At 33.1% G+C, this 24805-nt stretch overlaps 1 protein-coding gene across 15 annotated transcripts in view; it reads left to right on the top strand.

The window, feature by feature from the left end:
* The window catches only part of bsk (mitogen-activated protein kinase dJNK), a 215337-nt gene that overhangs the window by 36394 nt on the left and 154138 nt on the right, over window positions 1–24805 (top strand). For 2 of the 15 annotated variants that reach the window (XM_085953249.1, XM_085953246.1), the window contains exon 1: window positions 23879–24017. The exons of 9 other annotated variants lie outside the window; for them this stretch is intronic. The gene's annotated coding sequence lies outside the window, so the exon portion shown is untranslated. Of the gene's footprint in view, window positions 1–21198; window positions 21287–23790; window positions 24018–24805 lie in introns of those variants that run through there. 4 more of the 15 variants (XM_085953251.1, XM_085953257.1, XM_085953258.1 and 1 more) reach the window with 4 other exon arrangements.

The following is a 24805-nucleotide window of genomic DNA, read 5'->3' as shown; positions in this document are numbered from 1 at the left end:
CATCTTTCGGAATGCCATTGATATGTCATAATATATAAATGCTAACTTTATAGTTTTTACTCATTTGATTATTTCTTTGATCTTTTTCACCCTCGAAATCACCGTGACGATCGTAATTTTGTCCTTCCAGCTGATCAACCGATTCTGGGTCAGTTTCTCACTCGACTTTGCACAATACAATATCCACGTATGGATTAGCAGACGGGCGATCTACTGCCACCACATTGGGTAACGTGCCTTCGATTACCAGCACGTATGGTTTAGTTTAGGTACAGGCATAAGTATCTAGAATTTTAGTCTATCTATTATACTTTGGCTAGAGTGGAAGAAGTTTTTTTTAGTTCTGGAGATCTTCTTCCATCATAATTATATAAAACATACTTTTTCGTAGGTAATCCGTATACGTAAAATAAGTACCTGTACAAATAATCTCAAAAACCCTTTACGAGTGACTACTGAATACTGTCGACTGACTAGGTATATTTAAATTTTGAAGCAGTTTGAACTCCGTGACGGTGACTTGAATTGAAAAGGAACTTTTAAAACTGGATGACGATTATCTGAAGCGAACGCTGTGCACGAATTTAGTCTGAGCCAACCCTTTGTTTGCATTTATTTCCTTCTCAGTAAACTGTAACCGGTGTTGCCATTAAGCTAATAACTTTCCCCCGTTCACTTGGAAAACGCAGTTAGCATTTTTCACCCGATAGTAATTTCGCTTTGAATAAACTAACTTCCAACCGACCCTTACGAGCTGAATTAAAAAATATTCATAAATTCGAGTTCATACTCATGTTACTAACACAAACGAAAGCCCGAAAAAATGTTGCGTATTTTTTTTACAAATTACGAAATAAAAAAACGAATATAAACTTATTTCAAATATGTTTACATCTGTGCTCCAGTTTTTTTTTGTTATACCGAATTTACATGACTTCAGATGTTTTGAACTCTTGAAAACTGTGTTTTTAATTTAATAAATTAAGTAAAATGAAAGTTTAATTTCCATAATGATAAACGAGGTTATTACACAATCATACACTTATTTATACTGTTTCTTGTTATTATTTTTTGTTATACTCTTTCAGGTGTCACATATTTAAAAGGAATATCCTGAATTCAATTCTAACTCAAATACGGTTTATTGACGGCTGCTTAGGTACATAATAATTATTAATATAATACTCTTTATATATTATTAGTTATTACCATTTTCGGCAGTGTCACCCAAACTTTTCCCCTAATGTTCCACTAGAGAAGGAGACTTTGTTTTGTAGCACAACAAATAAAAATCTAACAAAACATTAAATATAAGTACACTTTATTAATAAGAATTTTAAAAAATGAACTTAGTAGTAGGTAACAAGAAAATATTATTATTTTATTAATTTGATTTCATTTCCATGAGCGAATACCCAAATTCGCAAAGATACGATGATCCAAACGTCAACAGAAATTTAATAGCTGTAGTATCTAATCGAGGATATTGACTTTAAACCGAAATCCAAAATCAGAAAATGAGGTTTTGTGCACAGGATCGCTTATCAAGTGTATGTCACCACTGTTTATGTCAGATGTGTACCGTCGTATCTTGAAAACTCACACATAATACATTTGATAATCATGCGATATAAAATAGTTAAAAAAAAAAGATTTTTTTTCGGTTAGGTACATGTTCTTACTCCCTACTTCAATTATAGTTTGTCAATTTATGGCTACGGCCATATGTTGTAGCTTAACCACTGGGGAATGCCAAAAGAAATGGCGTGTTTAAAAAAACCCTACCTTATTCTTAGGGCAATAATTATTATAAAGCAATCATTATTCGTAGGATGTTTATCACACTTGAATGGTCAAAGACATAGCTTATAATTAGTATCTTTAGAATTATCTTCAAATGTGTTAATCTTGCCGATTTTTTGAATAATAAAATGCCTAATTCTTGTCAAATTTGGGATCACAGAGATTATCAATATAATTTTTAATCGTAAATATTTCACTATAATAATGTCGACATAAATTATACTGATGGTTTTATAAATGCGTTAAAAAATTAATAAATGTAAAAAGTCTTAACACCACTGCACATTTATGTACTGAAATATGACTATGTTCTAAAACATTAGAGCGAGAGGTTTAAAAGAACACTATTTTATGTAATAAAAATACTTTATGCAGTCATCAAATGTTTAAAATAAATATAAAGGATAATAAGGCTTCAAAATTATATAAATAGATTATCGGAATGTCCAGCATCATGCTTTGGAAATAGAATAAAAGCTCCATTTTGACCCACGCTGAGCACGTTCGCCCTTAAGGTACATTATACAATTTTCGCGGTACACAATACTTACGTAATATTTTAGATCATAAAAAATATGTTTTGTGAAATTCACATGAAAAAATAATTCTTCATTTGCAAAAAATAAAAATTCTTTGTTTGACGTTTGCATAACAGCAAGAAATAATATTATGTAATAATAAAAACGTATGTAAATTGTATGTCGATGGGCATGCTCATCAGCAATTAATAGTGCCGTGTTAGATACACAGCATTTTTCTATGTATTAAATACTTGCACTATGTATGTCCCTGTCGATGCTTGATAACCAGGGAACTCAGAAATAATGGGAACTGAAATACACAACGGGTGAGGCGATAGCAGGTAACCGACTCGAGTAAGGATGAATCCGTGTTAAACTTACACACGTGTCTAGAATACGTTTAACGTCGAGTACTGAAAACTGCTCTCGGTTTATGCATTTACGCTCCTTTAATGTTGGTGTATTACACACACTATTGCACGTGCATAATGCGTGCTTCATTTTCGTAGGACACTCACACATTCAAAAGCCTGCTTCACCATGCGGCGTATTGAATATAGCCTATTGGTATTCTATTTATTATCTGTTCTGTGTTGATAACTAACTCCTCTGATTTATTTACATTAATTATCGACTAATAAAGGAATACAGAAATATCTGGTGACAACTAGTAAAAGACTCTTAATTACCAATAGATAGAAACTAGTTTACAGCAGACAACTGTATTTATTTGAAATGAACTTTTAGGGTTCAATCATTCTTCAAATTTAAAAGATCTTAACTTGAAAAAACTATTTTTTTTATCCACGAATAATTCACAAGAGAATGTAACATTCTTTATTCAATATACCTACATAATTTCTAAACTCCAGACATCTTAAAAAATATACTTATAGGTAGGTAGTATAGTCTTCTTTCTTTCTTTTGACCATGTCCGATCCTAATAAGAGCCTCCACAGAGTGGAGATTTGTATTAACAGATTTTGTTTTTACGAGAAATGGATGTCAGCCACTTGCTCAACCTATTAGGTCCATACTCTGACTTATACACAAATTTAAAAACAATATGTGTACTTACCAGACCCAGGATTCGAACCTGGGACCCTCGAAACTATAGACCGGCGCTTAAGCCACACGGCCATCGTGGGTGCATAGGTATAGTCTACTTATTATATATATTTTTCTAATGTTGATGTGTTGTTTCTGTCTTAACTTTGTTTTCATTAAAAGATAAGATGTTACAAAATGCTCAATAACATTATACAGTACACTGACCAATCAATCGCGGTACAGGTTACAACGGTTGAGAATCTCTGCTCTACGGCTTACAAAAAGTGTATTTAATTAAATTAGTTATTATTTATGTCCATCGTATCATTCTTTGACACGCCAGCTTTTATAAAAAAACATGCGATTGATTTTTTTTCATACCGTTTGCCACATATAGCAGCTTTCACAGTCAATTTCGCCATTATACTTTGTTGGAAAATGTTTGTGAAGTGCTTATTTTCTAGCGCTGTCAAGAGTCGGCAGCTCGCCTGTATTTCATCCTCTCTAGGAAATAAGGGAGGCTTCGGCTTCCTCTCCCAGCATTATCTGATAACTGTCAGTCGCGTCTACGTAGGTGTACAAAGCTATGTATGATTGTAAAAGTAGATTATAAAGTGTATTACTGTATTCCGTAAATTGGTCACGTTGCTACGGCCGAAGAAGACTTATCTACTCCGATATTACTGAGAAGTAAGCGAGAGCGGGGCAGAGCTTTTAGAGAATTGAATTCTGAAGATCGGTTTGTACTTAATGGATGCGGCCTAATGATTGTACTGAAATTTACTCTCAATACTCCTAGATTGAAATGGTGATACAAATTTGAATAGAATATATTATGCTGTGGTTATCATGCAAGTTACTGCTGCCTAGCGTATTGAATATTGATAAATTCATGCAAATACAATGCCGTGTTTACTATAAATATAGTAATATATTAATAAACAGTATTAAAATTCATTTAAGCGGCAGTGTGGTCCTACTATATACGAGGGTGGGTCAATAAGTCCTTAGAAAAGCCGACAAGTGGCGCGACTAGTACTGTAAACGGTTTGTTTTCATGCAGCGGCACTACCGATTCAGTATGCTGCGAAGTTTCAATCAGATTGGTCGGGTTGTTGTGTGTTTTTCGTACATTTAAAAAAAAAATTTGCTTGTGGAAAATGGAAAAATGGAAAATGGAGAAAATTGAGTTTAGAGCTGTTATTAAACATTTTAATATAAAAGGGTTAACAGCAAAGGAAATAAAAAATGAGTTGGATTTACTTCACGGCATATCTGCTCCTTCACTTGCAACTATTTATAACTGGTTAAATGAATTTAAACGTGGTCGTACATCAACAAAGGATGAACCACGCTCAGGACGTCCTGTAGAGGTGACTACACCAGATATGATCAATAAAATCCACGATATGGTGTTAAGTGACCGAAGATTAAAGTTGAGTGAGATAATTGAGGTTACAGGGATCTCAAAAGGTAGCGTCATTTCTATTTTACATGACAAATTGGGCATGAAAAATATTTCTGCAAGATGGGTGCCGCGTTTGCTCACAGTCGACAATAAACGCAATAGGGTGGTGGCCTCTAAAGCCCTGTTGTCGCTCATGCAACGCAATCCGGATGAATTTTTTCGTCGCTTTGTGACTGTAGATGAAACATGGATACACCACTATACTCCCGAGACGAAAGAACAGTCAAAGCAGTGGATTGCGAAGACAAACCATGTCCAAAGAAGGCGAAAACCGTAAAATCAGCTGGTAAGGTTATGGCTACTGTATTTTGGGATGCACGTGAAATTATTTTCGTTGACTATTTGGAAAAAGGAAAAACAATAACAGGGGATTATTATGCATCTTTATTGGACCAGCTAAAAAACGAAATTGAAGAAAAATGGCCTCATTTAAACAGGAAAAAAATCCTCTTTCATCAGAACAATGCCCGTGTTCACACATGTTTACGATCAATGGCTAAAATTGAAGAATTGAAGTTCGAATTGGTCGACCACCCACCGTATTCGCCAGATTTAGCCCCCAGTGACTTTTTCCTTTTCCCAAACTTAAGAAAATGGCTAAGTGGACAAGGTTTTTTTTCAAATGAAGAAGTCATCGATCGGACAAATGCTTATTTTGAGGACCTTCCGAAAACTTATTTTTCTGACGGTTTAAAAAAAATTGAGAAACGTCTAACCAAGTGTATTGAGCTCCAAGGAGATTATGTTGAGAAATAAAAAAAAAATACAAAAATAAAAACTGTTTTAATGCTTTTTTCTAAGGAATTATTGACCCACCCTCGTAGATAGTGGTTTTAGTGAAAAAATACGGAGCATGCAATTTAATACAATATATTACACTTACGTATAATTATCATTTTTTAATCTATCAGTACGTGTCTAACAAAATTATAAAGATTAATAAATATTTTTTTTAATCCACAGATGAATATACAATTAAAAAAAACTCAATCAATAATAATTATTGCATGTAATTTAATGGATATTTTTATCATTCAAATGTATTGCGATAATTTAAATGGACTGTATTTGAATGATGTCGGATATAGTCGGAGGTAGAGTGGATAGAGCGATTGATTCCACGCACAAACCTTTTATGACGAGACTCCTGGAGTAGACCTGGACTCGGGTCACTCACTCCCACTATTGTTTTTTTTTTTTTTAATTTATTTATTGTGGGGTTGAGCTATGCGGCACTCGCGCGGCAGGTCGCTTTGGATTTTAGATGTACTCGTTTTAGTTTAATTGTTTAACGTTTGACTGTTGTTAACCGTACGGCGATCGATTTGGCACTGAACGATGAGGTGCCCAGAAGGAATTAAAATGTTTGGAAGGTGTAGTGGGATTTAGAGGAAATTGCCTCAGCCAATGTATTTTAAGTTATTAACAAATGTGCTGTTAATAATTCGTAGTCTATTCTATATTGATTTGTTACCTGATTTTCGCATGAAATATTTTTTTAATTTAAGCCGAAGCTCCAATATAAATAAAAAGAATTTCAAGTTAGAGAAGGTTATAACAATGTAATTAGTATCAAGTGAATAAAATGTTTTTTATAATGTTTATTCTTTTCTTATCCGGATCCTTATGTTACGAATATATCGATTTATCACTGTATTTTATTTTTCAGTGAAAAACTATTACTGTTGCAGTCTTATAGAAAATAGTCATTTTATAAAATGCTTTCAACCTTAATAACGGTCTACCTTGGTAATTTCATATTATCCTTCAAATATTTCAGCGTAAAGCATTATATTTTGACCCAGATCGAATATTTTCCATGAAAATGCCGTTGAAAATGAGCATTTTTTCAATATTACTTGTACATGTATCCTTCAAAAAAATGTTCATGTTATGTGATTTGACGTTCAAGGAATTATTACAATACCGTTATATTTTGCTTGTTCGTAATCATAACATCCGACAAAATTTTCTCGTTTTTCTTTTCTGTTCGTTATAACGAGTCTTTGTCATAATAATTAATACCTATTCATTCTTATACGGTATTATAATTGACTCAACATATTATGTTTTATATGTTGTCTTGTAGTTTGGATTTTATTTGAGATTAGAGGGATTATAGTATTTATATGACATCTAATGACGGGCTTACGAATGCAATGCAACAAGATCAGTCGTTTTCAAAATCGCTGTAAAGAAAAATATGTTTTTTAAATTTTAATAATAACTAATAACTTATCAATCTAAATTTCATTGACAAAAAATATGTAGTAATAATAAGAAAGATTACGCGTTTTTTAAAAGTATGAGTTTGTTTTTCAATTTATATATTTAAAAAATATTTTTATATTTCTTTCGACCATGTCCGAACCTAATAGGATCATATGGGCCTCCGCAGAGTAGAGGTTTGTATTGACAGATTTTGTTTTTTACGAGAAATGGATGTCAGCCACTTGCTCAACCTATTAGGTCCATACCCTGACACACACAAATTGAAAAACAATATGTGTACTACCAGACCCAGGATTCGAACCTGGGACCCACGGCGTTCAACGCTTAAGCCGCGCGGCCACCGTGGGCGTTTTTATATACGTGATTGATAATTAATATATTTTTTAAAGTAAATGCTTTGTAGGTAACGGTATTTATTATATTTTGTTTTCGTAATTACGTAGATGTCACCATTTCTTGCACTACTTGTCCACACAGTAAATTTTTTTCACTAGATAGGTGGATATGTAACTCTCAAATATTGAAAACAATTTAAATTATGAAACAGTACAGCACTTGTACTGTTTAATTGTATTTTACGCAATTTAAATATATGTTGTATAGCCATCTAAGTATATATCATTATCTATATTTCAGAATAACAGTATACAAGGAAATATATTAAGAGGTACCCATGTGAAAACCATTAAAATGTATCAAAGCTTTCAGAATCGACACCGGTTTGTTTGGCGTTCTCCTGAAATGCTTATCATTTCATAGCATTAATTCAGTCACGTGTTTCCATAGTAATGGCGGCTTTTGTGGAAATAATCTTACACATTTCCTGCATTAACGCCAACCTCGACGTATCTTTTTATTGTGTCGGTTATCCCAAAATTACTTAAAGATTAAGTGCTTTAGATTGTTCCAATTATGGCTGGTGTTATTGAACAATTATCGTTATAGAGGTACTGATACCTGGCGGGGAAGGTTTTCCTTGGAGATAATATGCCTTCGTATATACATAGTAAGAAGTTGCGAAACTCAGGTCGTTTGCGTAAATTAGTCAGAAGAAAGAAATGGGGAATTGTTTAATTGCTCGGAACAATCCCGTTAATTTGTAATCGTTTACTTCTAGTTAGTTTCGGTTGGAACTTTTCACAAATTACATTGCTTCGGCGTGCACTGCGAGATACAAGATATACCTACCGATCTAATTTATTATTTTCCCACGATTCTCGTAGCAAACTGTTCTTGATAAATTAATGACATTGGAAGTTGCGATTACAAAAATATGATGTAGATACTACGATGTGGCACATTGGTTATATAGCAAAAGAATTATACAATCGGTGTCAATATTTTGCCAAAACACAATAAACCTTAATAAGCATTTAGGTACCTATCACCAGTGTAGGACATTCATCAAAACTTACATACAATCTTGGACATGGCAAGGCGTCTATCGCGATCTTCGGTAGACCAACAAGAAATTTTGGCGTGACGTTCACTGTCTGAATCATAGAAAAGAGTGTTCATATAAAATATCAAAATATATTTAAAATATTTTCCAAATTTGATTGCCGTTTTCAAGAAATTATCGAATAATATAATCAATCGTATTTCACTGTCGAGAAATGAAATTGTACATACTTTTATGAATTTAATGGATGAAGAAAAGTATCTCATTTTTAAACATTTTTTCTTATTATTAAACACATTTTTTTACTCTACTTACCAATTGCGAATCAATATTTTGACGATACATCTAATTAAGTCAAAATACTTAACATACATGTGGCACAGATGGAGATAACCTACTAGAATCCTGTCTAATATTAGCAGCAGTATCTATTGACATATATGTACCGAAGTATTCAAAGGTAGTGGACAACATTCTGTATTATGTACACTGATAAATTGCATGGTAGACGGATACACACCTTGTCGTTTATCAGATTCGTGTGAGACGCCTTATGCCGTACCACACTCTCGCCGAGACTACCCGAGCGAGGCTAAGTGCCAAAGTGTAGTAGGCGCGCTTTACCCCCCCCCTCATCAATCAATTAGTAGAGAGACTCTCCGAGCGGCTCGGCGAGAGTGTGTACAGCATTAAAGTTTTTATATTGAAGTAGGGAATCTTATCAACTCGTTGAGCAGTTAGTGTTAGCATGATCAGGAAATCGCGCGGTAAAAAGTAACCGCATACTATTTGACTATTGTTGTGAGACGTAATCGTGCGGCGAAAGGGACAATGGAAGGGTTTAATATCGCTACCATACATCTAAAGCGACAATGACCACACACGGCCGACGTGTATATAAACCCGGCGCTGCATTTAATCTAGTTACGCTATCTCATTTATTTTTGAGTGATAATATAGACATTTTATCGACACTTGAAAAAAAAATCTTAATCGTCGGATCTTAATACATAAAAACTCAAGAGAACAACATAGAAAACTTCATAGGTATAACAGATAGAGTAGCACTATTGAATTTAAAAAATACAGAGAAACGAATTATCTCTCATACAAGTATACGCACCCACAGAAATAGCGAAAGAAAAAGAAAATGATACTTTTTATGCAAATGTAAACAAAGCTATTAACCAAGCACATAAAATTTTTATAATAATGGGCGACCTAAATGCAAAAATAGGCCAAACCAGACAAGACGAATACTTAGCTACGAAATCAAACGGGAATGGAGAAAGAAACCAGAGAGGCCAGAGATTAACACTTTGGAGGAGGCCTTCACCCGAAGAGGGGTTCTTACAAACCAAACAAACTAATTACATACCATTGTTCAATCTATAAACATTACCTATCTAATAGTATTATATACAAAAATAAAAAATAATAATAATTAATATTATATAAACTAGAAAATAAGTAGATTATACAAGATATATTCATAGGTTATAAATATATTCATTACATATAGTCATTTAACCGTCATTTACTTTTGTTTGTAAGAAATAAAAAGGGTTTTTATATAATATTATTTATTAATATAGACATTTTACATAATATATACTGAAGTTAATTTATCCTGTCATAAGTAAAAATTAATAATATTATGACAAACAAAAAAAGATGTATTAAATGTGTGAGGTAGAAACAAACATTATCGCCATAACGTTAGTTTTCGATAAATCAGTTCAAATGACGATACATGCTATACATACGTAACAGCCAAAAATCATTATTTAAACTGAAGAATAAAATAACACTAGAAATATTAGAGCACTTATAATTTTTTACGATATTATTTTTGAATGGGACGTGTTGTGTTTATTCGATGTTGACTGTCGACTGTCAGTAACCAACAGTAAGTATAGGAAGGTTGCCTCGATTAACCTGCTTAACAATTAAGCTTGTATGTTTTACTAGCCTTGATATAAATTAAATTCACAATTTGGGTTCCCGTGAGAAGACAAATTTAGATTTTCCTTTGTTAGCATTTGAGCCGTAGGTATTACATAGGTGCTGGTTTAAAAAATCTCATTACTCAAACCCTTACGAGCAAGCAGCCTCGCCCAACGAACCTCGAACCGAAATCGCCTTCATCGTCTACGCGTATATATCATTCCATTTACAATTTGTAAAGATCAAGTAACAAAGAGGAGGTTTTGTGCGAATGAGATATACCTAATATATTTTATTTGTACAGACGGACTAAATAAAGGCCATTCGCGGCGTCTTCCCCCGATGGCGTCTCGCAGACCGGGGATCTCGCGTCTCAGCCTCCTCGTTCTGGCGCTATTCCAACAGTTATTTTTTTCTCTCGCTATCGACTCTGGCCGATCTTAAGCGCCAGGGTAGGGTGGATAAAAAATCTGCTACCACGTTAAATTCCAAGGCAGTGATCAATATTACTTTCACAAAACACTTGGGATACGTTTTTTCTCATATCTCATCGATTTTGTTACGTTTGTTAACATAGATGTTACTGTGTACCTACCTACGAATCGAGGTTACTAAGTCAAAATTATATGTATTATATCAATCGTTTGGCGAATCAACTATTTCTCAGAAAATATTGGATTCCTTCACATGAAAAATGAGTATAAAAATATATGGTTTTTTACAGTTTCTTTTTCTATTTAACATTAACGTCTTAAATATATGTAGGTGGAATTGGAAACCATTATTTGATTTTGATAGATAAATTATTTGAAAATTAAAATATTTTCTCTTCGTTTTCGTGTCCCTCACTGTGAATTCTTTTGAATGTCCTCTCTCTGTCGCGACAACCTTTTATGTTTCCGCTGACGATAGGCCTTTCCAAATTATCGTTTTCATGTCTAGATATGTAACCAACGAAAACTGCAGAATTCACAGGATACATATTATAATATTATGCTAGAGAGACGTCCATCAATTTTATTAATTATAAAATTAAGCCATTCGCCTTTTTCGTCGTCCATGGGATCCTATAACATAAACCTAGTGGTTTTTAAACTTTACGTTTCATGGCGCCCTAAATTCAATCCATATAGTGCATTAAATTAAGATTGTCTGTAATTATTATTTTTCGAAAAGTCTACGGATGCTTACCAGTACCACTGACATAACTCATACCTGTGCCACCAGTAATTATCACATCTGAAATGCATCAGTCCTACGTCTTTCTTTTTTCACCATGGTCCAAGACTCGACAACACAGAGAGACATGAAGAATACTTGACCAGGAAAACTTATTTTGAAATGGTGTTCTTTTCATATTTTGTTCAATTGAGGCATGTATTTTCAAAGTTAACTTATTCCACTTCAACATTTTTTTGGCAAAAGTCAAAAAACTGTTTACGTTGTTGATGTTACACATGCCTTTTGTATTGAAAAATGTTACTTATGTTACTAACACCGATTTTGAAGTTAACATTTCTACTGGCTTTAATGCTATTAGGTTCTTCTATACAAAAAATACTTGTTCAAAATTTTATCCTTTAAATTCTGGCATTCATAACTCATTTTCGTCAAGTAGTGGAATAAGTTCACGTTGAAAATACACCCCTCAATTACAATATAATTATTATGGCGATGTTAGCGATATAATGTATTTGAAATGATAATGTTTGCAGCATAAGCTTGCTAATGTCCTACGGCCGCTACGAGGCATAACTCAAAGCTCGTCTACGCCGTAGTGACGTTCCTATTGAATTATTGCTGGCCGACGATTACACAGCATTTAACATAATGCTACGTAGGCATGCTGTAAAACGTATGTCTAGTATATTATTGTTCAACTATGACATTCATATTAATTACCCATTTATTTACCTGTGAATTTGTTGAGCTAAAATAATTGTTATCGTGGCAATAATGTACCTACATTAAATTTACCTTAATTACAATTATGAGAACTAATGGGTATCACTAATTATAACCTACTATTAAAGATTAGAGACCAGTTTTATCGAAAAATGTGATAGTTTTGCTAGCAATAAGACTTTTGAAATGTTTTATACATTGCATAAGTTGTTGCATAAAACAATGGTCACCAACCTTTGCACGTCAAGGCACACTATTCAAACCATAATGTTTTCGAGGAACACTGAAGAAAACTTACATACCAAGAGCTACTCATAACATCTTAAATTATAAATATGACCATTTTACGTCTCGACAGTGAGTGATCATTGACATGAACTAAAGTTAGATCATTCCTGAAATCTGGGAGCTATTCATTTTCTTTCATTGAATGAACCACCTGATTCGCGCCAATGTGCCTTACTTGGGCCACGTACGTCCTATCTAATTGCGACGAAATTAAGTAGTAGTATCTACCTATTTTTTCACCCACGGTGGCCGCGCGGTTTAAGCGTTGGACTATAAAGCTGTCGGTCCCAGGTTCGAATCCTGGGTCTGGCACATATTATTTTTCAATTTGTGTCTGTCAGTGTATGTACCTAATAGGTTGAGCAAGTGGCTGACATCCATTTCTCGTAAAAAACAAAATCTGTTAATACAAACCTCTACTCTGTGGAGGCCCATATGATCCTATTAGGATGGGACATGGTCGAAAGAAAGAAAAATCTACCTATTTACATCTGCATTACGTTGATTTTTGGTTATCTGCTTTTGTGGTTTAAATTAAGGTATCAATTATTGTTTTACAGATCTCTGAAAATTTTACTTATGACGTACTTCACAAGATTATTAGATAATGTAACATTCTTTATTGAATAATTTGATATTGTAACATAATTTTAACACCATTATATTTTTCTTATAAATAATTTCAATTTAGAAGTCAGACCAAATACAAATACGATGAAGCACGTTGCGTTGTGTGTATGTAGGTACCAGGGAATACAGAATTAATGGGAACTTAAATACCTAATGGGTGTGTAGTAACTGGCAACCGATCTCCGATCCGAGTGCGGAAGCATATGGGATAAACTGAAACACGTGTCAAGAATACGCTTGTCATTCATTCTGACAACTGCTCTCCGTTTATGCACTGACGCTCATTCAATATTTATGTATTTGAAGGTTGCAACACATACTATTGCACGTCTATAGTGTGTGGTTCATTTTTGTTGGACACTCACATTCAAAACCCTACGTCAAAATGTAGTGTATTAATATAAATTATTATTATATTAAATTATTAATTAATATATATTAATTAATATAAAAATATAAAGCGTTGGCCTATTGCGTCGTGGGTCCCAGGTTCGAATCTTGGGTCTGACAAGTACACATATTGTTTTTCAATTTCTGTGTGAGTCAGAGTATAGACCTAATAGGTTGAGTAAGTGGCTGACATCCATTTCTCCTAAAAACAAAATTTGTTAATGCAAACCTCCTCCACTCTTATTAGGATCGGACATGGTCAAAAAAATCTCTTCTGTGGTAGGTACGTTTTCAATGTTCAGTACTTGCGATTGAGAAGCTCTGATGTAGACTAGCTACATACATTATTATTTTATGGAAACGAAGTTTTAAAATTTGTAAAAAAAGCGATATGCAAATATCGTATTAAAAATAACGTACGATTATATAGTATGTTTTTCTTTGTTTGCATTATATAATTAAATTACAAAATATCTTTCATCGCGACGTGACGAAGTTTTGACAAAGTATGCTGGATTAGTTTTTTGTTTTATCTTGATAAGTTTCGCTCATTACCATACATTCGTCTGCGATATTTGCATAATCAAATATCTTCGCCGCACCTAACTTGTTAGGAAATCTCATGTGTTTGAGCTTTATATGAGTAGAAACAGTGGGTACGTACAAGTACGTGTACTGTTTGATATTGCATGAACTCCGCCGTGTTTTCCCAGTAAGCTGCCTCTTTGATGTAGGATATGGCACAACCTTGGCTCATTGTTTAAACTGCCCCTTCGAGGACTAATTAGTTATTTCGACACTGTCGGGTATATGCGATTGATTTGATTATACATTAGAATATTAGATCAATGAATGTTATATAACCAATATTGATTTTTTACCTCGAAAGGAGCTAATAATTAATAATTACGTATCGGGGGCCTAATAATAATAAAACGCGCATAATTAAAAATAAATATACGCACTGTGAACAATTTAATATTTCGGATTCTATAGACATGGCAGGAAGTGAAAATGAATAATGATAGGGTGTTTTTAATATACGGTAATCTAGTAAATAACTTTATTGCATTGATTACGTCATGACGTTTGATTTTGTAATTATTCATTTTCAATATTGTTTTTATGAGAAAGCAGTATGCACATAGCAGTGGCGTGCGGTCGATATATGCTGTAGATGAGGAGCATCCCGAAAAATATTCGATATATCACTAAATAATATTATAAATAACATGCAGATATGTTTAAAATATCGCAGAGCTACCTCTCCGAAATACATCACATATGTTACTTCTTCGTCGTCTGATTATCATCATGATGCAATTGATATATAATGTGTATCGAATGGTAGGTAAACACTCATTTTTCAAACTACATATTTACAAACAAAAGTCACCGCACGCCACTGGTACTTAGTATAAATTAATTATATTAACAAAAGTCTATCATGTTGGGTACATAATTGGACTCACATTACATATTTTTACTCTGATTGGTTGTCTTACAATGTGGTAAAATAAGAAAGATCATTACAAAAATCCATTCTAGTCATTCAAAGACATCGTATGATTTTTGCTCATAGGTACCCATATCAGTTGAAAAAATATATATAACAGTAGGTACCTACCTACCCACACCCCACTACGTTTATATTATGTGGTTGCCATAAGTATTATGACCACCATAAATAAGTACCTACTTATGCATAATAATGGTTTTTTATTCCTAAGTTATTTGTGCGATCTTAAAAGTTTTTACTGTAGTTATAATATTATGTAAAGTGCAAAACATGATACCTCTATTTAATATTTTGTTTCTTCTAGAAATGTTAAATGTTTACATTTCGCACTGATATCACGGTATTCTATAAGCTACGTATTTTTATTGATTGCGGTGTTTGCGATCACAGTGTGATGGATTTTAGCTACACGTCACCATGATCATCTTGTACTTGCAGCCATTATTCTCTATCGTGAAAAATATTTTATAAAACAATTCTTGGCTTGCTATGTATGTATATATTATACCTTTATATAATATGTGTCTCAAATGTGTTGGCATGACATGACAATAATCATGCATGTAGCGCAGTGTCCGCAGAGTTGACAAATCGCGACGCGTTTTTCGTGTCCGTCATCAGGCTGGCTAGCGGGCGCTCGTTAATCGGCTTGGCTCCCGCTCCCGTCTCTGTCCCGTCACGCCGCCTGCGGAATGCTCGGCCCGCAAATAGACATTCATTCACAAGCGCATCTTCTTACGATGATTGTCAACCGGCGAAGAGATTCTTTTATTCTTTCCGAGAAGTGAATGTATTTATTTGTTGATTAAAAATTCTATTTTTTTTGTCAGCGAAAAGAAAGTCACCACAAGACTTCACAAAGCACATATTATTATCAGCGCATTGCGTAAGTGGGCTAGTATTTTTCAGTAATAAGTCGGTAATAATATACGTACGCCATTGACTATATTTTTTATCCAATAGAAAACACAGAACTGTTCTACAATATAAAAACAATCACAAAGGTCTAAATTCTAATAGATAATTTTATGAATAAAATATTGAACAATATTAAATGTTTGTCTCTTAATCGAATGCATCTACTGGAGGAGTATGGAAATAGGTACCTGCCAAATTTAGATAATTATGTGTTGTTCGGATGAAACCTCGTGATTTCAAAATAATAACTTCACAGGAGAGCTTTAAAGAATAACTAACTTTAAATGTTCCTGTTATACCTATGTAAGTGTAAATAAATAAAACTAAATTAAATGCACCTATAGGAGGCATGAAATTATGTTTTCAACATATTCTTATTTTTATATATTAGACTAGAATTGCTAAAATAAAGCAAGTCTCAATCAATTTATGATCAATATGAAATTAGTTATATTTTGCTGATGAACAAGCGATCTCTATAACGCGTGCGCACGTGCGCGCACACTTGCAAAAAGTAGTATGCGATTCAGATTTTATTATTTGCCTTAAACTTAATAATGAAGAATATAACTACATAATTATTTCTCATACCGCGTTATTTTATTTTACTTTTTTTTCGTAGCATAATAATTTGACGAGTTCATTTATATATGCAAAATAATATTATAAATATTTGCGCAAATATAATTTTTTTCACAAAATTTACTTAAACGAGATAATTACAGATAACGTTGCTAACGACCGTTTACCCATAGGTAGAGTGGGAAAATCCTATCAAATAGTTTTTGAAAGCTCATTTTCCACAAAAACTATTAACCTATATTTGAGGTATTAAGTGTCTCATAAATGTAATATTCCTAATAATAATTCATATCTCCGTTGGATATTCCTAATAATAATTCATATCTCCGTTAGATATTCCTAGTCTTATAATTCCTATATTCAAATTCCTTTATTACGGTATCTCCTCCCAATAGTCTCAACCTCTGGATGCTAGGAGATTCCAGACCCAGGTTTAATAAATTTATCAGCGAGTGGCTGAAGTATAATTGACGAAGTTTCCTGACCTTTCAGAACGATTAATTTCGTAGAATAACGATGGTCCCACTATGAATTTGTGCTGCTTCAAAATTATATTTGAAACCTACTTTAAACAAATTATTTATTAATTGGATCTCTCGTAGTTATTGTTCTTGGCTTTGAACATTGGGACAAGAATAAATATACAAGTTATTTATTATTAGGGATGGCAATCCTAGACAGATTTTTTTTCGATCCCAGTACCTAATGTAGACGAAATCCAGTGACCATTTTCCATTTTGTACTGTCAGGTAATTAACGACTTATATGTATTAATACGACACACGTTCTTGTACATTATTGATTTCTTTTCTTGTGCGACTTTTTCTGAGATTTAAGATATTTTATTTTTTGTGTATTTAAACTACTCGTAAATTACCATGTTCGTTCCTTAGCGGAGCTCAGAGCCTACAAAAGAGTTGTATTAACATATTTTTACGAGGAATAGTGGTCAGCCATTTGCTCAATATTGGTTCCTAGCACTGGATCAAAGACACATTGCGAAACAACGTGTATTCTTGACCAGTCGCGCCAGTTTGAACCCGCGGTACATGGCTTCGTCTTTATACAACGACGACCGCTCTAAATAACACTTAATTTATTTAATTGATGACTGCTTTTAAAACATAGTTCGTTTGAAACCCAATCTTGAAATGCTAAGATTACATTTAATCTCAGGATTTCTCAATCAAGAAATCGAGCAGTATCCGGCGATTGCAAATCCATATTGTGCTTTATTATCTTTGTTTGCTGTTGTATAAAAACTTGGTCATTTTAAGATTTTTTTTATTCTGACTTAACGCAGACGCGTCAATTAAGAATTGTGTATTTTTTAATATCACTTATACGCGTAGATAATGTACTTAGGACGGATCAGCTAATAATACTTCATGAATTCAAAACACTCTCAAGGCGGAAAATTGCTGTGGAAAAACCATTTGTTAATGAATCCGCGTTTCAAAACAAATTTATTATGTTTTATTTTCTATTATTTTTTGTGCGCATTCCAACGATTTATTCCAGCTAAAATTAATTAGATAAGTCGAGAGTGTCCCACTCTTATTTTGATCGTTTTTTTTTGTGCCGCGGAATGAATGCTGGGCGCACATCAGAATTCATTCATTATTGTCGTCGCGACGCCGGCAGAGGCGATCGACGCCCAGTTCTCGGATTGCGTGTACCAAATACATTTCGGTCACGCCGCGGCGTGTAAGTAATACACGAACTCGTCAATTAGACAATGAGTTTGTCCTTATTTGATATTATTACATACCTACTATTACTTTTGGTATAATTACTGTAATGGAACGAACGGGTAATCCGCTTTTCTCATTAATTTTGATAAAGTAGAATAATAATAATTATGTAATACTATAATACTATTGATCATTGTCTGTATTCAGTGTATACAATGGGATTATCGTATCAAGGATAATGCTACTAACGAAGGGATTATAGCAAGTATGGTTATTTTTCAAAAAATATTTATTTCATTGAATTAATTATTTTTGTATTTAAATCAGTTACGCCAGATTTAGAAATTTTCTCCGGATAGAACGTCCTGTGGTTTCCATATTATAAACATCATTGATGTCTGTTAATCGCCTTAACGCCGGGTTAATACCCGGTTCGGTACATATTCAAACACGCGTTAACATGATCTTACTCCCTACTTCAGTTATAGTTTGTCAATTTATGGCTACGGCCGTATGTTGTAGCTTTACCACTGGGAAATGCTAATAGAAATGGCGTATTTCAAAAAAATACTACCTTATTCTTAGGTCAATAATTATTATAAAACAATCATTATTCGTAGGATGTTTTATCACATTTGAATGGTCAAAAACATAGCTTATAATCAGTATCTTTAGAATTATCTTCAAATGTAGTAATCTTGCCCATTTTTTGAATAATAAAATGCCTTATTGTCAAATTTGGGATGACAGAGATTATAAATATAATTTTTTATCGTAAATATTTCACTATAATAATGTCAACATAAATTTTACTAATGGTTTTATAAATGCGTTTAAAAATTAATAAATCTAAGAAATCTTCAACGCCAACCACTGCACATGGATGTACTGAAATATAACCATATTCTAAAACATCAGATCGAGAGGTTTAAAAGAATACTATTTTATGTAATAAAAATACTTTATGCAGTCATCAAATGTTTAAAATAAATATAAAGGATAATAAGGCTTCAAAATTATATAAATAGATTATCTACAACGTTTAAGGAATGTTAAGGCTAATGCTTTGAAAATACCATAAAATTTCCATTTTGACCTACGTTGGGCATGTGTGCCGTAAACTACATATATATTTTTATGAACTGCGACCATACTCTATAATAGTTTTAGGTAGCTACATTTAAATTGTGAACATTTTGCACAATTCAATTACTCTTACTATGTATGTATCATTTTGCTACGATGAAAAAGTTGTACCAATACGAATAAGCAATCAAAACATAGGGACAACAGGTGACATCCAAACGTCAAACATAAAATTCATCTAAATGCAGAATTCGCGCAAATTCCTGAGGGTGGTGCTGCCGCGGCTGCTGTCGCTTGCGTCAGAATGTCGCCGCTTCGTTTCGGTGTGTGCGCTCGTTGCGTAAAAAAAGCCGCGAAATTCTCGCGCGGTATCTGTCAGTTTTGGCGTGCGAAGCCGCTCGCGGGCCGCCCGGCCGGCTTGCCCGTGTGGCAAACTGGCTGCGCGGGTGACGGCGGGAAAATCGGTTTGCGCACGCGCACAGCGCCGCCTGCTCGTGAAGAAATTCGTAGGAGCCATGGGTATTTTCATTTTTAATGACCGATATCAAGATTATGAATGGAAGCACCCGTCGAGACCTTCTGGAGCCTTTAATATCTCACCTTAAATTGAGTTAGTACGTATTGCGTAGGCAGGTAGGTAGGTACATTACTTATTTATGTGACCAGAAGAATTATAATTGGGCGTCTGCATAATTTAATTTAGTTTGAAAGATTAAAGTTGTTTTAGAATCTACATACTCTTTATGGTTGTTGGTTAGACAAAATCGATTTGCAGTTTTATAGTGTAGTTATGTGAGACGAAACTGATTTTCGTTCGCTCGTTAACACTCGTTTGCGAAAATGGAGTTGGATGTTTTGAAGAAAATGTATGCCGTGTATCAAGCTAGATAATATAATCAAAGTTACCGGATTTTTAGGAATGTGTCATCGTTCTAACAAACGGGCGAATGTTGTATGTACTTCTTTACTAACCGACTTCACACGCTATATATTTTTTTTTTACTGTCATTGTAATAACTGTTGCACTATTCATGATTGTGAACAAGGTGAATACACTGGCTTACTGCTTGTTAATTACACAATTTTGTTTTATTTTTAATTTACACAAATTATGTATTTTTAATTAAACATATTAGTAGGTATCAGAAGTTTTCATGACATGATAACGTATCATGATAATTTATAATATGTTCCCATATAGTCGTGCGTTAATTAATAAATAACGTAAAAATTTTGTTTTATACATAGACAATTAATAGCGAATATTTAATCCAATAATTTATTATGTACCTACTTTTCATGACTTAATTTTATTTATAAAAAGACACGTTGAGCTCAACAAATTATTAATTGAAGACGTTCACAAAATGACATTTAGAATTAAGTGGACTAACACGGCTTAGAATGAACACGGTAAAATAACTCGGTTTAGATTCAGATCAGGTTCGGAATCAGAAATAGTTTTTTTGTCCACATGATAGGAATAAATATGACTTCGAAATGTGCTAATTATTTAAATTCTTTTATAGTGTTAACTGTCAATTCATGATGGAACTGCATTGTATTATTTGATTAATTATTTGTAATTAAACAATTTTATAGTACTTATTCCACTTCCAATTAATCAGATAATGCTATTTATTTGTATGGTGCTACAAATTTTAATTACAAAATGTGGTATATAATTGACGACGCTTCCGCTATGTAACGCTGAGCCATCGGTTGGGGAGGCCGGCGCCGGCGACGCCGCCGACGCCAACAGCAGTACCCGCTGGCGTCCCGTCAGACTCGCTCGTCAACCTAACTCGCCATTCGACTGTCGCAAGTGGCCTCCGCGCATCCATTCGTGTTGTGAGTCCCCCCACCCATCGCGAATCCCATGCGGTTTTTATGATTAATTATCTCATGTCACTGTATTTCATTTAATCTGAAAGTGCCAGCACACTTTCCCGTCCGCGGATTAATTGTTACCCCTTTCTGAGTGACAGTTTTATTTCAATCCATTAATTTTAGATTTGTACGGCTTAATGGTATTTGAAACTGCGAATAGGGTCGATTGAATGGGCATTCCGTTGTGATTGTTGTGTTTTATGGCTATTAGTTTGACCAAAATATTATAAATTCTAAATATTGATAATAATAAGTACTTCAAAAATGTTTTCTTGAAAAATTGTTTCAACCTATGAAAATGGCATATACCTACCTATAATCAATCAACTTCATAATTGAGTGACGGAATTTTTTATTTTTAGTTTCCACCTTATTTGCGTGTAAAATAATCATTTTTTAGGCTATGTAAGTTACCTACTCTACATAAAACAACTTCAACTATTAAAATAAACAACGCGTACAATTTTCATATAGGTACCTACATAATATTGATCTGATACAGCAATGTTGGTGTTTTTATGAACATTTTTAATTACAGTGTTCATAATATAATTATAATCGCTTTCTTTTGTAAATAAATTCTGATACGGTTATAATGTATTTATTAAAACTGTGTTTTTTTATTAATTTGTTATGTAGAAGTTCGATATAAAAATGATGGTACCTACCGAAATCAATAATAATAAATTAGTTTTAAAAATCACTATTCAAATTTTGAATGTAAAAGATAAGGCCGTTATCAAAATAATTTACAGCGCGCGTGACAAATTAAAGCTTCCAATAGCTATTAGGTATCTCCTTAAATAAAATGGGTGTCTTTCCGAAAAAATATAAATAATTTTATAAGGTTTATTTGCATTTAAAAACACCTTTACCGCAAGTAATGCGATTTTTTTTAGGTTGGAAACAATTTTTCTTTGTCATAGTTTTTAATGAAAATATTTTTGTCCGTGGGTGTTTTAACAATTTTTAATAATTAATATTTTTTTAGAATGAGGAAAGTTGTTCACAGACGGGGCAATTTCAGCAGTCAACATTCCTCCCCGTACATAATTTTGTTAAGTATTTTTGCCGTCGCATAATTCAATTTCAGAATTTAGAGAGACCGTAAACAGTTTGCCGTGTCTGGTTTAACTTTACTGCTAACGTTAATTAACATTCACGACGAGTTTATTAATGATGGCAATAATTATACTTAACTGTTGTAGCTGTTGGCGGCAGCTTTTAAATTAACGAATTTGTTCTTGTTTGTTTGCGAAATTAAAATGTATGATGGCGCGTTATATTCCGCGTTTTAAAATGTAACTTTCACGTGAAATGGCAGACAATTTTTTATGGACTTATCTGAAACCAGTATCACTTGGACATTTATCTTATTAACTCATCCAAACCCTATACCCTATGATGTTCAAACGATTGCGACATTATTCAGAATACTGTATTATTATGCCTAGTCCAGACCTAAATATATTTGTACGTGAATAACATCTACATTGTACAAAAACTGTTTACTATAATTTCAATGAGAACATTTAAAGTTTTTATTAATATATATGTCCCTTTTTTGTATTTTCCACCACGGATGGAAAACATCATTCACGTACAGATGTTTTTGGTCGGGATAAGACATTAAATTCGCGGCTCCTGCGTGTAGCTACCATTTTGTTATTGATAATAATCTACTGCATATATGCTGTTAGGAGAAACTTCTACATATAGGCACCTACGACCGATTACAATTAAATGGACACATATTATAATATTAATGAAAATAAAACACAATATTCGACACCCTGCAAAAGGAAACTGTTTAAAATATTCGAAATATAAATATTATTTTTGTCGTAACATCGTTTAACTATATTATGAAGAAAGTAAATAAGTTCTTATATAATTATGTTCAATTTGGCGTCCTGATTTAGAATACGAATTTGGTGTAATAAAAAAGTCAATTTTGTTACTGATACCGCGATTTTTTTATGGATGCGAAGTGTATATAATTTTATAATGACTGTTAAAATGTATTTTTTACATAAATAGGCTGAACCAATTCGTTATTAATTTATATGAATTAATTGTTATCTATTATATTATATTGTTTTATTGTATTTAATATATACCTGCATTCTATTTCAAAACCGTCATAAATGACACTTGCAATACTGAAAGCTTTCTTACTGGATGTCAATTTTGTTAAGATTTATAAGCTTGTTTTTTAATACTATTTACTTGTAAAGGGAGTGCTTACTAATATCGATCGCAATATAACATGGTTTGGTCGGAAACCGCATAAAACTGGCAACACTACCCTGTTTTTCTCGCCGGTTGACGGTATCGTCCTTCTTTTGTTCCTCGTTTTCCTCCTCTCGCCGTTTCATTCCACCCCTCCTTATAGGTTTATTATTGTAGAGGGAAATCCAACTTATGTGCCCAAACCTAATATTGTTCTTTCATTGATACCACAGTGCGTTTGGCGACGAGAAGTGAAGTGTTTTTGCAACGGTGTAATAATATATCCCGGATATTAATTTCCCACAGCTTACAATATTGTATTCAAGACACTTGTGAATAATCATTAATTCGTTTTCAACGTAGTACATATTATATACTTTTTGCATATCAACAATAAAGCTGTGCAAGATTTGTGATTCTCATTCGAAGTAATTGTCGATCCGAAAAATTAATTTGTGAGGTAAGTATATTCATGGTTTGATGTCATTATATTATTATTTAAAATATGTACTAACGCCTTTATAGTTCACGCAAAATGAAAACTATAGCCAAACATACTTACAGCTCTAGCACATACACAATCAATTTCATTGGTTTTTCGGTATATAATGGAAGAACGCATCATATGTATTATTTATTATATTTTCACATTAAATTGTCAATCATTGTACTGCTAAAAGATACACAACAATACTGCCCCCTTAAAAACAAATACTCATAACTATAACATGCGATTTTTCGAGTTTTTTCATTTCTCGTTATTTGAGAATTCTGGAAATCAAGAATCTTTTTTTTCTCGATAATTCTAGATAATATACAGTTTGTAGGTAATAAACTCATAATTTTAGAGAAGTTGACTTGATAATAAATTATTAATTTTATGACAGTTTTACACCTTATCTAGATTACATTACATTATCTAGTTACAAACTCCATTGAATAATTTACCGAATAAATTTGACTATAATATGATAAATATAATGAAAATTGAAGATATAGGTACCTAATGCATGTGTTGACATAATAATAATTTGAAAAAGTGTTATAACTACGGAATCTGGTGCCAAATGTGGATTTATTCTCAATTTTAACATGACGACGTTTACAACAATACTCTTGTATGGTGTTCATATATTTTATGTTGTCATTAAATGTTAATACGATGAGAAAAGACAAGGTATGATAATGACATAGATGTTTTTCCCACAAATTTGTCAGGTTGTCTAGGGTGAGGTCGCAAAAACACCA

This window comes from Rhyacophila brunnea, unplaced genomic scaffold (genome assembly GCF_057557595.1).
Source record: "Rhyacophila brunnea isolate RB1 unplaced genomic scaffold, BYU_Rbru_1.0 scaffold_3, whole genome shotgun sequence".
NCBI lineage: Eukaryota > Metazoa > Arthropoda > Insecta > Trichoptera > Rhyacophilidae > Rhyacophila > Rhyacophila brunnea.
The sequence above is the reverse complement of the archived record's forward strand: the minus strand, read 5'-3'. Positions and strand labels throughout refer to the sequence as shown.